Genomic DNA, 11785 nt, shown 5'->3' with positions numbered 1-11785 from the left:
GCCATGTAATCACAAAAATCGAAATTGAATTTCATTAAAAATCGCAAAAATAGATGATAATAATAATAATAATAATAATAAATGCTCAAACAATGGACAAATGGAAACCTCATTAGCAAAAAGGCAGCTCCCTCAGACATATATTTGCATTGATACCCTCAAGCCCTGCGCACACATCAAGCACCATAAAAGAACATTAAAAATTCCAGCAGAAATAATTTTTTAAAAAATTAATTACCTGAAAGATAATTCAATGTAATTAATATTAAAAGGGATGACACTTACCCGGCAAACTCTATGTTAACCAAAGCGGCAGAAGGATTAGCAATAACCCCAAATGCAATATTAGAAAGAACAAGGATCGCTCCATTCTTAGAGGCTCTAGCAACTATCTTCACTTTAATGATCTGACTAGTTTTGCACGTCCCTGGAGTTTGTGCGCTCAAACACCTGACAAAGTACTGCCTCCCACACGCTGCCCCATTGTCCCATATCCCATTTCCGGCCCACGCAAATAAGTCACTTGATGGCAACTTAGACACATCGTTGCCATTGTAGGCAGTTGTTGTATCAATCCCCATATTAAAAAAGGGAATTTCATGAGATGGGTTTAGGTCAAAATGACTAGAAGTGAGAGAGAGATTTCTTACTTTTGGTTCTCGGGTCGAGTTTCTTTATGTTTCAGCTTTGAGAAAGAGTTCCAAGTTTCAAATTTTCTGCTGACATGGGGAGGATTTGTTGATGACATGGAGAAATTTAGGGGCAATCTGGGAAGAGGAAAAGTAAACAGGACATAGTGCATGTTTTGGATATTATTTTACTTATTAATAGTTAGATGTCATATTTTATGTATTTGGATTTTTAAAACCATATATTTTCCAAATCAATAGCCCAAAACCTAACTTTCCCTTCCAAGTTTTTTAAGTTTCTCTCTTCTCTGCCCACCCGACACCTATCTCTCTGTTCTTGGTCTGTATCATTTTAACTTAATTTTATTGCAAAGAAAAGCTTGTCTTACCTTTATGGTGATTGGATGATCAGCAGGTGTTTTCGAAAGCAAGACACACATATTTGTTAACTTAGATATATATAGAGATATATCTCTTCAGTTTGGTGAGTTAGAAAATGTGGAGGCTCAAGGTTGCAGATGGGGGCAATGATCCTTACATCTACAACACCAACAACTTCGTGGGAAGATAGATATGGGAGTTTGATCCTAATTATGGAACCTTAGAAGAGCGAGATGAGGTCGAAGCAGCTCGTGAGAACTTCTGGAAAAACCGATATCAAGTTAAGCCCAGCAGCAACCTCCTTTGGCGGATGCAGGTGATTTGATCCCATCTATCTCAAGTCCTAATATCACAACAGATATTGATCTGTCATCTGCGTCCTAGATTGCAGTTTTTCACTGAATATACATGTCTTCCATGCATACATACTTCTTGTTTTATGTAGTCTAGCTACATAGCTTTTCATATTTTGTTTCTTTTTGTTTGATTATAGGTGATGATTTGCATGAAAAAATGAACCCAAGAAAGAGCAAGATATGGGTTCCTCTTTATAATCTTGTTTTCACCTCCAAACAAATCAATTGGTCATTGTTCTTGCACAATGAATTTTCCTAAAAGTTTAAATTTATAGGATTTGGAGTCACAATATATGCGAGCTCATATATATGTAGCACTTTCTCTCATGCTTTCTAACACCCTCATGCATAGGGGCAAAGCCAAAAAAAATGACTCTAAGGGGAAAAATAGAAGACTCTACCACTTTGCTATATGTTAACTTTATTCATTTTTGCTCCCTAATATATATATATATATGCCCCATTCACTTCATTTCCTAGCTCTACTGCTCCTCATGCATGTGTAGCCTCCTATTTTTGGCTTACACGTAGACTTTTTAATAAATCGGGAAAAGAACATGTTGGTGAACACTTGGCCTCCCATCAAATGAGGTGACCACACAAGAAGACCATATGAGGTTCACCACCTAGCATATATTAGGGATACTATAAGCATGATTTAAAATATTGGTAAATACGAATATATCAGTACTTGAATTTTATGGATATATCAGAAATATAGGAGAAATAGTGGTGGATAGTTTGACAAAAATATCGATGAGATGAAAATTATTCAAAATTCATGAAAATATTTGGAAAAATTCCAAACAATGATAAAATAACTAAAAATATACATGTTAAAGTTATTATGTAAGTGTAATTGATATAGGTATGGTTAAGAAGAAAAAGATTGGTAAACAACGATATACGAGTCTTAATATATAATTTATTATTTATCTTATCAAATTAATTTTAATTTATAAAATATTAGGACTTCATCAATTTTTTTATATTTTAGTATTTTTTTAATAAATTTATATCTTTAATATTTTAAAATAAAAAGATTCAAAATTAAAAGGATAAATATAAAAAATTTAAAAGTGAAGTGATAGTAATTTTTTAAAATAGGACTAATGATATAAATGATAATACATTTAATATTAAAATTATAATTTATTTAATTCAAATGCATTTAATAATGTAAAATAAATGATGACACATATATGATTTTTTTATATATTTAATTATCATATAAATGATATAAAAAGTCTTGTTAAGAAAATTATAATGTTGGTTTTTATACTTTTATAATCAATTAAATAAAATTTAAAATAAAATAATTAGATTTTTTTTAATAATAAAATTTAACATATTTAAATTGAATATATATTGACAAAAGTGAGCTTGGCCCAATGGTAGCCAAGTTTCAATCCAAACATTTCGGCTTGGGTTCAATTCCCATAAGCTCGCAACATTTCAAACCATGACTACAAGTAGGTGATTTTGGGCCTTGCCCTAGGTAAATTAAGTTTTGATATCATGTTGAAGGACCAATTTCCTAAAAAATTAAGTTTATAGGATTTGGACTCATAATAGATATTATGCACTTTAACAATTGTTACACCTATCTTGACTCTAATAGTCCCACTTAGCTTGGAACAATTGTATGAATAGATGTTTACTATTGAGGTTAATTTACCTTTTCTTTTCTTTTAAATTTGTTCTTCACTAACTCCCATTTCATTTGGCCAAAAAAAAAAAAAAAAAAACCTACAATTTTTTAGAGAGAAGAATTTCAAACAAACAATACCACAAATGAAAGTTAGGGATGGTGAAGCAATTACATATGAGACAACCACAATAGCACTGAGAAGAGGTGCACATTTCTTTTCAGCCTTACAGGTTAGTGATAGCTATTGGCCTGTAGAAAATTCTGGCCCATTGTATTTCTTTCCTCCCCTGGTGAGTCTACTCAACATTTTCTCACCCTCCTTAAAAATCATGAATATAGACCATTTTAACAACCATTCTCAATGGCATAATTTTATGGAAAATGCAGGACATGCGTCTATACATTACAGGGCATCTTGACATTGTATTCCCCGAGGAATTTCTTAAAGAAATTCTTCGCTACCAATACTGCCATCAGGTACATATATTTTGAACCTAGTCATCATCCTAACCTCATAAATGGGCTTGGAGCTTTAAAGTATGAAAATGGCTTATGTACATTGCAGAATGAAGATGGTGGGTGGGGATTTCATATTGAGGGACACAGCACCATGTTTTGTACAACCCTCAACTACATTTGTATGTGCATCCTTGGAGAAGGGCGAGATGGTGGAAGAGACAATGCTTATGCAAGAGGGCGAAAATGGATCCATGACTGAGGTGGAGTGACATTCATTCCCTCTTGGGGAAAGACTTGGCTTTCAGTATGGACATTTTAAACACAAGTTCATATTCATCCTATGCAATTTATTCTTGTGTGTTGGACTGAATCTTATATGAAATTGCTTCTTCCATGCAGCTATTTGGCTTATTTGACTAGTCAGGAAGCAACCCAATGCCCCCAGAGTTTTGGCTCTTCCCTTCTTTTCTTCCTATGCATCCAGGTTAAGTTCTTGAATTTAACATCTACTTTACACTTAATGTATTTTACATATTAAGATCTTCTTGCATGGAATTTGGAATTTGTCACATTGACTCAAAACAGAGTTGGGATAAAAATGATAAGGGAAAAGCTGAGCAACTTGAGCTTTATACAGTGATAAGATGGCATTTGAATACGTACAAATCCAACCTAGGACTGGTTTGTTGGTCTTAAGGGTTTCCATTGGGATGTCTACTAAAACATCTTATACTAAAAAAATTTTATTTTTCTCTCTTTGGTATTGCTTTGTCTTGGTCTACCTTCTTTTCATTTGAGTCCTTAAATGCAACAAGAATGTTTTGCTACGGTCGGATGGTTTACATGCCCAAGTCATACTTATATGGTAAACAATTCATTGGCCCAATCACACCTCTTGTTCTAGAACTCAGAAAAGAGCTCTTCCTTCAACCTTATTGATTCGTGCCCAATTGGTGTCTCAGCTGATTTGTGTCCAGCTGGTGCTCCTTGATTGAGGGAGTAATCAACAAAATTTATAACCTATAACACAATATACTAGGGTAGCAAAGAAAAAGCTACTATAGTATAGTGGCTCTAGGATCGTCCACTGGGAAAGATTAACAAGCTCTCAATGATACCAATTCCAAGTGAATTGGTTTTGTTTCATTTCATGGTTAGCTTAAGAAGTAAAACACAAACTTTGATTGGTAAAGGTTTAGACTTAAACTAACTAACACAACAGAAGTTTGGAATAATTTAGGAAGAAAAGCATTCCCTGGAGAGTTAGGTTCACTGGGGTGGTTCCTCATGCAAAAGACACGGCTCTGGTCAGATGGTTCATTTCCTAGCGTTAGAGATTCAACATATCAATTCTCTAACCGGTGTTATACAGAGACTCCTTCAATTAGATTTCACTTTAATTCTCTCACTGATGCAACTTGCAATGGTTTAAGCCTCTCACTAAGCCTTAACCATTCAAGGTGATCTTTAACCTTGGATTACCCGTCAAAAGCTCGCAAGAGATAACTAATGGATGTCTCCTTGGAGTCCAAAAGCTTACCAAGTGTTGGCTATTCTAGAAAATCCTACCTTGAAGTCACCTCCCAAAGGCTCGCAAGGGGTAAACTAGTGCATTTCCATGGTTGGAAATCACTTGCCTTACCAAGTGTTGGCCCAGGTGACTCTAAGGTGTTTTAAGTTAACTAAAAACATAGAAATCACTAAAGGATTTCACTTCCTCTTCATTAATAGCTAAAACCACAAAGCTTTGCATTCTTGCACTTGGAACCTTCCCCGGCAACCTTAGCTCCAAGGAATTAGAGGTTTAGTTACTCATTCTCTGGGGAAAACTCCTCAGAGAATTCATAACTTAGAAATAAAATAAAAATACAAAGCGAGAAGGTAAGGCAGTAGAAAGAACTGAACTTTACTTGCTTACCCAAACTTTTACAGAAGGAACTCCTCTCTGAGAACAGGCTCCCGAGAGGTATATATATTAACATAATTTAAAACTAATTATTACATAGATATTTACTCTTTTTACTAACTTAAAAACTAAGGAATCATGTAATTGGTGGCTTACAAGGAGTATTTTGGGATTTAGACAACAAAAATCTGATGTAAAATATCTCCCAATGTCAGTAGCAAATATCGGGAGGCTTCAGGAACCATTTCGCATGAGAAAAATGGTGTCTGCGAGATTTCGCAGACACTCAAGAGGGCTGCAAAGTTGGCTTCCACCTTGAGGTTCCAAGCTTCCTTCTCGTGGTATATGTTGGGCAACTTCAGAAGGAGATACATCACACTGTACAAAAAGGCTGCGGAATCACTTCGCAACAAAAGGGTGATTTCGCAGCACTTTGCAAAATGCTTCCTTCAACTCGGAGTGATTGGGTTGTAATGGCTGCAACTTCTTCGTTTCAACTCCGAATTGCACACCGTTTGAAGCATTGGATTGTTGACTTCCTGAGATTTGAAATGGTATATAGAATGCATAATTTGGACTTCATAATATCCTCCAAAAGGGGCTGCTACGACTGTCATCAAGAATATGCTTCATGGCAGATTCTCTTTACTTTTTCTCCTTGCAATCCGGATTTACTCTTGGCAAATGACTTCTAAGCTTTGCCCAAGATTCCTCAAAACTCTCCTCAGTCTTGACTTGCTTTGGTGATCAAATTACTAACAAAAACACCAAAACTTGCATAAAGTGATTAAAATCCCTTTCAAGGGTCCTTAACATGCCAATTGAGTTAAAAGGCCTAAACTACTACTCAAAAGTGTTTAAAAGGATTTATTATAGGCTATCAAATAGCACTTTTTGAGTAGTAATCACTTATAATGAAATCAACTGGAAGAAAGTACGACATCTTTGTGCCAAGGTAAGTTTTGATTTTTTATGGAAACAATTTCTTTTTCGTATGAATATGCTACGCGTGCATGAAACACATTCAAAATTGTTTATTTCAGGAGGATCTCTACTACCCCCATCCCCTAATACAAGATCTAATGTGGGATAGTTTGAACATATGTACCGAGCCTTTTCTTACTCGTTGGCCCTTCAACAAGTTGAGAAAGAAGGCTCTTGAAGTAACAATGAAACACATCCATTATGAAGATGAAAACAGTCGATACATTACCATTGGATATATGAAGAAGGTAAATTTTCAGTAATGGATAATGACTATTCAGACAATATGTCACTTCTGTGGGGTACTGAGATCGCTTAAATTGAACAGGTATTGTGTATGCTTGCATGTTGGGTTAAAGATCCAAATGGGGATTATTTCAAGAAGCATCTTGCTAGGATCCCATATTATATATGGGTTACAGAAGATGGAATAAAGATGCAGGTCAGAAGACAAGTTCAATCACTAATCTCCCAAATAATTTTAGGAAAATTAGACAATATCTGTTAATCTTTTTCTTAAAATTTTTCAAGTATGCAACTGGTTTGAAGTTGCTTTTATCCCTTTCCTGCCTAATTGGTTTTGAAATTGTCGATTATTGCAGAGCTTTGGTAGTCAAGAGTGGGACACTGGTTTTGCCCTTCAAGCACTTCTAGCTTGCAATATGACTGATGAACTTGGACCTACACTCTAGAAAGGACATGAATTCATAAAGGAATCTCAGGTTTGATCTTGAATTCCATCTTTTATTTCTTTACTTCAACCAGAATCTACTTGGGTTTCTCATGGTCTATTTACTTCATACTGCTTGAAATCTTGAAGGTCAAGAACAATCCTTCTGGTGACTTTAAAAGCATGTACCGCCACATTTCCAAGGGATCGTGGACATTCTCAGATCAGGATCATGGTTGCCAAGTTTCTGATTGCACTACAGAAGGTTTGAAGGTAACTCTTTTTGCTCAAACACTTCAATTGAGTCAAGGCTTGCAGATTAACTAACGTTACTTGGTTTCTTACTAAAGTCCCCTCTCTGTCACAGTGTTGTCTCCTATTTTCAAGGATGGCACCAAAAATTGTTGGTATGAAGATGGAACCTGAACGACTATTTGATGTTGTCAACATCCTGCTTTCCCTACAGGTGAGAATCATCTTCCTTACGCCATTTCCATGGTTGTGTCCCCATTGTAAAATAGGTCATAACTTCTTATGAGCAATAATCCCCATTTTTGAAACCACTATAGAGTAAAAATGGTGGTTTAGCTGCCTGGGAGCCTGTAGGAGCTTCAGAATGGTTGGAGGTAAATTACTTCAACATGTTTAAGTAACTTCAATATTTCTGCATTATCTCACTCTCTTTCTAACTCTTTGTATTCTTTGAATCTAAATCAATGCCAATCTCTTCTCTTTTCAGCTACTTAACCCCACTGAATTTTTTACAGACATTGTTATCGAGCATGAGTAAGATTCTTGATAATAAACCAACTTTCTTTTCTAACTTTGCTAGCTTTAACATCCTTGGAGACTAACAAAACAATGATGCAGGTATGTTGAGTGCACTGCATCAGCAATTCAGGCTCTAGTTTTGTTTAAGAAGTTATACCTGGGACACAAGAAGAAGGAGATAGACAATTTCATCACAAATGCGGCTGAGTACATTGAAGACATGCAAATGCCTAATGGCTGATGGCATGTTTCTCAACTCCACTATTATTATTTCACTAGGGAAATCTTTTTTTATATATGCAGTGCAGATCCATTTAAACAAAGAAACATTTCACCATGTATGGCAATTGGGGAGTATGTTTCACCTATGGCTCATGGTTTGCACTTGGGGGCCTAGCAGCTGCTGGCAAGACTTACCACAACTGTCTTGTTATTCGTAAAGCTGTTAAGTTTCTACTCAAATCACAAAGAGATGATGGTGCTTGGGGAGAGAACTGTACTTCTTGCCCGGACAAGCTAATTTTTACATGCCTCCCACTGCTCTGTTTTCTGGTAGAAACATGGACAAAAAAAAGTAATCCTTGTGCTTGGTGATATAGAAATACACACCTCTTGAAGGAAATAATTCAAATTTGGTACAAACCGGGTGGGCTCTGATGGGGCTGCTTTCTTCTGGGCAGGTTAGTTTTTATAGTTCCATCATCAATAAGCTTACCTTGGTCTTCTACATTACTTTTACAATCTGGCTTCTCCCCAAACATCTGAGTCTAACCTTTCCTTTCTAACAAGTGGAGAGAGACCCAACACCTCTTCACAGGGCTGCAAAGCTGTTGATTAATTCCTAAATGGAATATGGTGATTTTCCCCAACAGGTATCTCACTTGAACATGAATAAAAAATGAAAGGAGCAATATTTTAACATGGTTTTCGGAAATGGAAAATGATGTTCTTTTGTAGCTAACTATGTATACTGGGTGGTAGTCTAACCATTTAATCAACAATTATCTATGGCAGGAAATCACTGGAGCCTTCATGAAGAACTGCATGTTACACTATGCAACTTATAGGAATACTTTTCCATTGTGGGCCCTTGCACAGTATGTAAGTGGGTGCCATTGCCTTAAGGCCTGTTGCATTGCCATGCTGTCAAAGCATCTGTAGGAGAAAACCTCAGATAATGTTGAGTACCGTCGAGGCCTTTTGAGTAATGTCAAGTAGATGAAAGGTTTATCTATGCCACAGTTGAGTACTTTGAAGAATAGTTTGTGCAAGAGAATAAAACAATAGCAGACCCTTATTAAATTAACATCGTTATGCAGAATATATATACAAAAATGGGTAGAAAATGAAAGACAAGTCAACTACTTCTGCTTAAGTTTAGCTAATCAATTGAGTCGTGCTGATACAAATGGAAAGAATAAATCTTCTCCTATTTTATAAGTTAAACAACAGCTAAATGATTATGCGAAAATAATCTAGTGATTGGATCCTTGAATGAATATTCTGGTAGAGGGAAAACCCATTGGAATAGCCTTGTTGTGGACCTATTTTTTTCACATGCGTCCTTACTTGATGATGATTTGTTTTTTAGTGAAAATTAACTAATTTTTTAAAAAGTTGGAGTCGCCATTTATTTTATTTTTAAAAAAATGGAAAACAAAATAAGAAATGAAACCTTAAGAGTGACTCTTAATTTGAAAAATCGTGCATTTGAAAACCCCAGTTTAAGTCCAAGAGTCAGGTTACCTATTGGGAATGTATCATAAGATAGCACCCCTCTAAGGCCTAAATAAAGGTCTCTACTAATTGTTAAGATATTAGGAATGTTTTCCTTGTATCATTATTTCCTTATATCATTCATTCCATGTATCATTCTTTCCCATTCTTAGAATGGTGATTACCCTCTATATGTACTTTGTACATGAATGAATAAAAGGAAGAATGAGAAAAAAATAAAAAAAAAACCTCATTCATCAATTTGAAGATGGTATCAGAGCCATGGAATTGAAATCCTGGATATTTTGTCGCTATGGTAGTTCGACAGCAATCAACCATCTTAAGAGAAGCCCTAATATTGATAAGTCAACCTTCAAATGCACTCACTGCAATAAGACTAATCCCACCAATCTGGATATCCCACAATTTCAAAGCAATGACTCTTGGTATGACCAGGAAAACAATGAGGAATCGAGGGTTTGAACCATGGACCTTTAGATCATGTTTAGGTTATCACCACTTTGTTATTAATGATCATAATCGTGATCAACGGAAGAAGGATTCCAAGAAAACCTCGACTGCAGCTATTGTCGAAATAAAAACAGAGGCTAATGTTACTGAGAATGCCTCTGCATTGGTAGCCACTACAAATTATGATGGTAAGTTTTTGAATACTTCTACACCTGTTATTAATAGTGCATGGATAATTGATTCTGGTGCTACAGATCATATGACTTTTGATTCTAGACAAGTCTCACCCCTTAGACCTTCCTCACAAAAAATTGTTTCCACAGCCAATGGTAACACAACCCCAGTCATTGGGGAAGGATCCTTAACTCTTACTGATACTTTGAATTTGGATTCTGTTTTAGTTGTTCCATCTTTAGATTACAATCTTTTGTCAGTTTCTCAAATGACTGCAGCCTTATTTTGTATTGTCATTTTTTGGCCTGAATTTTGTGTTTTTAAGGACATCCAAACAAGACAGACGATTGGTTGTGGTATTAAGCGGGGAAAACTCTATTACTTTGACTTGCAGTCAAAGGATTCCAATAAGTTGCGACAAGCCTTGATGGTAGATGGATCTGAGGGGGAGGAGAAAAAGTCTAAAATTTGGTTGTGGCATCGACGTTTGGGACATGCTTCCTTTGGTTATTTAAAAAAATTGTTTCCTAGTTTGTTTGTAAGGAGTGATATTTCTGGTTTCTGTTATGATATTTGTGAATTGGCTAAAAGTCATCGTACTTCGTTTCCGTTAATTTTGAATAAAAGTCCGCTTCCTTTTATGGTTATACATTCTGATGTTTGGGGCCCATCCAAAGTACCAACTTTGAGTGGCTCGCGTTGGTTTGTTACTTTTATTGATGATTGTACCAGAATGACCTGGTTATGCTTGATGAAGACCAAAGATGAAGTGAACTTGTTGTTTCAAAAATTTCATAAAATGATTGAAACTCAGTACAATGCAAAGGTTCGGGTTCTGTGTAGTGATAATGGTGAAGAATATCATAATTCTGATCTTCAAAAGTATTTGGAAGGACATGGCATTATTCATCAAACTACTTGTTCCAATACACCCCAGCAAAATGGAGTTGCTGAACGGAAAAATCGGCACTTGTTAGAGGTTGTTCGTGCTTCCTTGATAGCAGCAAAAATGCCGATATCTTATTGGGGAGAAGCAATCACATCTGCTGCATACTTGATCAATCGGGTACCTTCTAGTTCAATTGACTTCCAAACACCTCTCCAATCTCTTACTAATGTTGTAGTTGCCCCAACCGTCCCAAATCTACCTCCTCGTGTTTTTTGTTGCATGGCATTTGTGCATCTACACAAACACCAATGCACCAAGTTAACTTTTCGTGCATTGCAATGTGTGTTTGTTGGATATGCATTGCACAAAAAAGGATATCGATGTTACCATCCTCCAACTCGACAAATGTTTATTACAATGGATGTGGTGTTTCATGAAGATTCAATGTATTTTTCATTTGAGTCTGAACTTCAGGGGGAGTACCATAAGGAAATTCAGACTCTCGATTATGATATCTCTAAGGAGGATGAATATGGACAATTTGAACTAGTGAACCAGGAAGCGGGTGAACCAAGTAGTAATGACCACCCAGAAGTTGAAGAAGTGATAAAAGAGAGGAGAGACGGTACAATTGAACCATCTGAACAATTTGGGTCCGAAGATGCCTTCATTAAAATACCAAACCAATCGTCGTCTGTTGAAGGTGTTCTTAATTTGGAACCTGATCC

The 11785-nt window shown here is 35.9% G+C and overlaps 1 pseudogene; it reads left to right on the top strand.

Moving 5' to 3' along the window:
* Positions 1 to 976: 976 nt before the first annotated feature.
* Positions 977 to 9113, top strand: LOC100246201 (beta-amyrin synthase-like; annotated as a pseudogene).
* The last annotated feature ends 2672 nt before the right edge of the window (positions 9114 to 11785 follow it).

The sequence above is a fragment of the Vitis vinifera genome, chromosome 9 (assembly GCF_030704535.1).
Source record: "Vitis vinifera cultivar Pinot Noir 40024 chromosome 9, ASM3070453v1".
In the NCBI taxonomy this organism is placed as follows: Eukaryota; Viridiplantae; Streptophyta; class Magnoliopsida; order Vitales; family Vitaceae; genus Vitis; species Vitis vinifera.
The sequence above is the reverse complement of the archived record's forward strand: the minus strand, read 5'-3'. Positions and strand labels throughout refer to the sequence as shown.